Below are 5,307 nucleotides of genomic sequence, written 5' to 3' on the forward strand. Positions count from 1 at the left end.
CCTCCTGCCGAAACGCCAACCCCGCGCCGCGGATCAGCGAGGCAGCGCCGCCGCCCCGGCAGCCCTCCCGCGGGTCGCAGGCGCGGAGCCGGCCGCCCGGCGCTGGCCGCAGCGCTGCGCCGCGCTCTCCCCCCGCCGGCCTCCCCCGCGGCGCTGGGGCTGGGGCTGGCCCCGTCCCCGGCGGCTCTAGCGCTCCGCCCGGCGCCCCCCGCCTGCCGCCCCCGGCCCCTCGGCTCTCCCTGCGCGGAGGGGACGGGTGCCAGCAGATAACATCACGGCCGCGCAGGGAGAGGGAAATTTATACGATCTCCCCGCCCCACGTGCTCGCCTCGCTGCGAAGTGACGTGGAGGGGCTGCGGGAGCGGAGGGCTCCGCGCCGCCGCCCGGCTATTTATTCCCCTCCGCAGCCCGGCCGCCGTGCCTGCCGCTGCCGAGGTGCCTCGCCTCGGGGCGAGGAGAGGCGAGGCAGCCCGGAGCCGAGAAGAAAAAGCAAGTCCTGCCAGGATATTATTTTATTTATTTTTAAAATAAAAGCTTCAGTCCTTCTTGCACCTATTATTAAAGTAATTGGGCCAAATACCACTCTGGCTTTAGAGGAAGAATAACACGCCTCTTGGACACCACTCAGATGCGTTTCTATTATTCAAGGTTGCTGCTGTTAAGGCTCTGCCCGCTGCACCGTCACAGAACGCTCTCCGCACTGCCCCTCGGTTTCACTTCCAAGTGTGTTTTGGGCAACTCTCATCGCTCCCCGGGCAGCTTGGTAATCGGTACTACTGCCTAAGTAGGGAGAGCGAGAGATGAGGAGGATTTGCTCCTTCTCCGAGGTCTCCTCTCCTGTCAAAAGCATGCAAATACATCCTCATCTGCACTTGACAGAAACTCTCAAGCCCCAAATGCTTTGGCTATGCCTGTAATTCATTTTTTCCGCTGCCTCTTTTGGCCACAACAAACATCACAGGCTCCTTCCATACCCTTCTCTGCCCTAGGGAAATCACTCTACAGTCTACTAGGCATCCCTCAACTTAATGCCATAAAGCTTTTCCTTTACAGTCCATTTATCACCCCTGTACATTAACTTTATAAAGTGATCAAGTAGCCTTTTTCTTTACTCTCACCCATTTTAGCCTTATATTCCCTTCTGAATTAAGTGGGCACTGGTTTAACTTGCCAGAATTTCCAATTACACCCTCCTAGGTGGGTCAAGGCTATTTCTGAAGAAACTCTACGTTATTTCCAGAGATGAAAAAGCATGGAGAAGAGGGACTCAAAGGGCCACAGCTGTTCTAAAGAACAGCTCGGCCATCATTGGCCATATTATGGGTAAACACACATAAGAGAAGTTAGATAGGATGACTGGGACCTATCTGAAAGCCTAATGAGAATCATGTAAGACCTAAACCAGCCAAACAACACTGAAGACTTCCTCCAGCTGACCACATCTCAGGAACCATCTTCTTTCTGCAAAATGTTTGAATGTTTTCTGAAGCTGGATAATGGCAGTCCCCAAATTAAATGTGAATTTTTCCTTGCCAGTGAGGAAAAGTGCTTCCTCTGAGCAGCTGTGGCTGTGTGCTGGGGTGATGGAGGCACCCAGAGCATGGAGCTGCCACATACTGTTTGCCTTGGCAGGGCTCTGCTGCAGGGAAACCTTGCACCAACATGGCCAGCTAACCTCGTATTGCTGTGGATACCAGCAATGATGAGATTCTCCGAGAGATGAGGGAGCTAAGAAAATGTATTTTTGAAAAGGTATGTGTACACACACAGAGTCTGAAAGCAAACTTACTTTTCATTCTTTAGCAGTGTGTGGGTATATACATACGCAGCCAGGACTGCAGTCTCCCGATGCAAGAGTTAATGGTGCTTTCCACTTAAATCTATGAATTCCTGCAAGGCCAGATTAAACGTCTCTGCCACAACATCACACTTTTACTGCTGTACATGTCAATGTCCTGCTCCTGCTGACCTCAAAAACACAGCTGCAGTGTCAGGAATGGCAATGTTTCCAAAATTACTCAAATAAACAAGCAAGCTCAACATGTAGACTCAGCTGGTTTCACTTCTGCAACACACCTGTACAAAACCAAGGGGACAGTTCCTTGAGCTGTTACATCTCACAGCTCTGCTGCTAACCAGCTGAGGAGTCAGCTCCGTTACAGAAGGTACCTCAACCGCAAATACTTCCAAAGAAAAGGGTTATTAAATTATTTCCTCCAAAAGGTACAACTGAAACCATGGAGAAATTCCTTATACAGCAACTATGGCCCTGTAACACTTTGCTGCTGTAAATGTGCTGCCTGCCACTCACCTCAAGGGCTTCAGAGCAGCGAGTGGGACAGTCCTCGATACCCTCCTTCTGCAGGGAACCTCCCAGCATCTCTCAGGATACCTCTGCAGATACAGCCCTACCAGCTGGTAAAGTGTTTTGATTCTTTATTAGTGGTGAAAAAAAATTTAAAAAAAAAAAAAACAAAAACCAACAACCCAAGAAAAAAACACACCAACCCAAATTTTGCAGTGTCTTTCACAAATCCTGGAGCCTTAGGGATGAGTTACTGAAGGCCATCAACCCCACGTGCTCGGTGCCCGTCTGGCCAGGCTACCCATGCAGCTGGAAGGAGGTCTAAGCTCCAGAGGAGCCCTCCATGTAAGTCACCAGAGATCCAGCCAGGGTGACAGCAAACCAGTTTGACTGGATTTTGAAAGTTGCTGAGATTCCTTCAGATTTGTCAATGATTCCTCAAGTGTCTTTTAGACCAGCTAGGAAAAAAAGAGAATTAAGATAAATCTTGGGTTTGTTCTCATTTGAGACAAACCCTTTTCTTCTCTTCTGACCTTTTCAGTGTGACACAGGCTGTCAGGCTTACCCAGGTGCATGTCTCCATTTTGCCTCGCCACTGCAACAAAGCCTGATTCCCTAAAACTTTCTGATGTCACCATGGTGATGTTTTTGCCAGGCACAACTTCCCAGGCATAGCAGCATTCTCCATTCCAAAAGCCCCAGCCACTTGAGCTAAATCCCCAGCAGCTGCAGAAGCCCACCACACATGCCTGAGCTGCTCCAGTTTGCTCCAGGAAGGGACATCTACCTGCTAGCCATATCATTCAAATACACACCCACATTCATAAACATCGACTTTCCATTATGTAATCTAAATGGAAAATATCTGGAATGTATACATCATGATAGACCTATCTTATTTCAAAAATCTCTCCCCTGCACATTTAAGGGTTTTTTTGCCACAGTTGTCCTTTAACTATACTCAAACAGGTGTCATTTCTACCTTGCTAAAGTGAACAACAACAGAAGAGGCAATGAAAACTTGTCAGAAATGACAGAGCCAAACTGTGGGCACTCTATAAAGCTGGATAAAGCATAGTATCATCAGAATTCAATTATAACATGATCTTCTGCCTAGGTAATCCAGCTTCAAAACTCTGCTGTTAATTTTTGGAACTGATACATCTGTCAAAGTGATCCCAATTACGGCTTTGTATTTTAGCCTGAAAAGCTTTTTATTTTTGATTCATTCTGAATAGTTTTTATTTGATGACTACCTGTTTCTTTCAAATGCTGCTGAGATTATCAGACACTTAAGTTTAACTCAGCTTATACTTATCTCTTCTTTGTGCTTCTATGAAACGGCCTTGTCCTCTGGGGCTGCTGTCAGTGGAAGCTTTGCAAGTCCAGAAGTAGGAATGGGCCCTTAGCGTACACATAGGGAAAGAACAGAAGTTATCTGTTTTGGAGCTTTTAATTCAATACAATACTGTCTTTTTACATATTCTTTTTTTTTTTTTTAATAAACAGTAACTGTTTATTAGAAAAACAGAGACACCTGGAAAGTTACTTCACTAAATGTAAAGGTTTCATGTTTCCTATTAACTTAAAAATTACGTGGTCAGGATTTTACAATTTGTGGTTTCTTTTTAGATTGTTTTGGTTATACGCAAATGTGCTGTGCAAAATACAAAGGCAATAATCTTTCTAAAACTGCTGACGACCAGGTCATTAAGTAAGGTGGCTGGCCAGATTTCATAAACTAAAGAACATTGTTGGAAGAGGAATAACTTTTAAAAGTTAAGAGGTGACTTTTGTAAATTCTCACACTGATGACGAGCGTAGGATGATTGCACAATTAATTCTTTGTGACACGCACAGAAATCTGCAGTCGTAATTGTGGTCGTGTAGAATCTCAGTTATTCTGATGCAGGCTGCTAGGGAAAAAATTTTTGAATTCTCCTTTTTATAAAAATACATGTATAAAGGTTCAACTCGTAGAGCCAAGGTGGCACCTAATAAAGGTGAGGCAAAGAGGAGATGACAAATAATGGAAAGTTGTAATATATACTATAATAAAACCTTAGATTTTACTGTTTATTATCCTTAGTGAAGTAGAAGTCCATACCTCTGTGCTGCACATTTCATTAGTGTGTGCAGTAACGCCTGGATGAATTTGAGAGCAAACCCTGCTGACCTTACTAATACAAGCAGCCCCACTGCCCCAGGATTGCATTTCACAGAACCACAGCCCATTCCTGCAACACTCATGTTCCAGAAGATAAAGGTTACTTTATAGAACATGCTGTTCGACACGCAAGACTGCCATCCATATATACATATACATATGTAACTACTTGTCAACTTGCAAATCAAAGGTTTCTGATATATATATATAGAGAAAAAAACTTATCTGTATGAACCAGATCTTATTTTATATATATATATATATAAATAAATACAAAATATGTAACAGGAATAAGAACTTTTTTATATATATTTATACACACACACAATTTTTGCGTATTTATAAATATATATATTTATACACATATCTATAAAAAAAAGTTCCTGTTCACACAAATAGATTCAATAACTTCAGTGAAAACAGTCACAAGTCAACAGGATCTGATTCAAAAAGCTATCACCTCTGTGATCTTATGGAATGGTATTCTCTTCACCATCCAGTGAGAACACAAGTTGTAATGTCCACACAGTGGTGTACAGTCTGTGTGTTTAAAACTATACCTTAATAAATGACATCTAGAATGCAATTACCCCCAAAACCCCACAACCGCTCCACCTCCCAAAAAACCCCCTAAAAACCAAAACCCCAAAACAACACTGGAACTTTAGCCAGGACATCTGAAACCAGAATGACTAAAATCTGAAGGAAAGGGGAACGTTCAGGAGATGCTGAGATATTACAGCTGTCCCTTAGAATAACTCTCCCCTCCCCCCCCCAAAAAAAAGTCTTCTGAATAAGAGTAAAAAGGGAACAGAAAGGAACATCACCATTAGTC

This window comes from Corapipo altera, unplaced genomic scaffold, assembly GCF_003945725.1.
Source record: "Corapipo altera isolate COAL_440 unplaced genomic scaffold, ASM394572v1 48b, whole genome shotgun sequence".
Classification (NCBI taxonomy): domain Eukaryota; kingdom Metazoa; phylum Chordata; class Aves; order Passeriformes; family Pipridae; genus Corapipo; species Corapipo altera.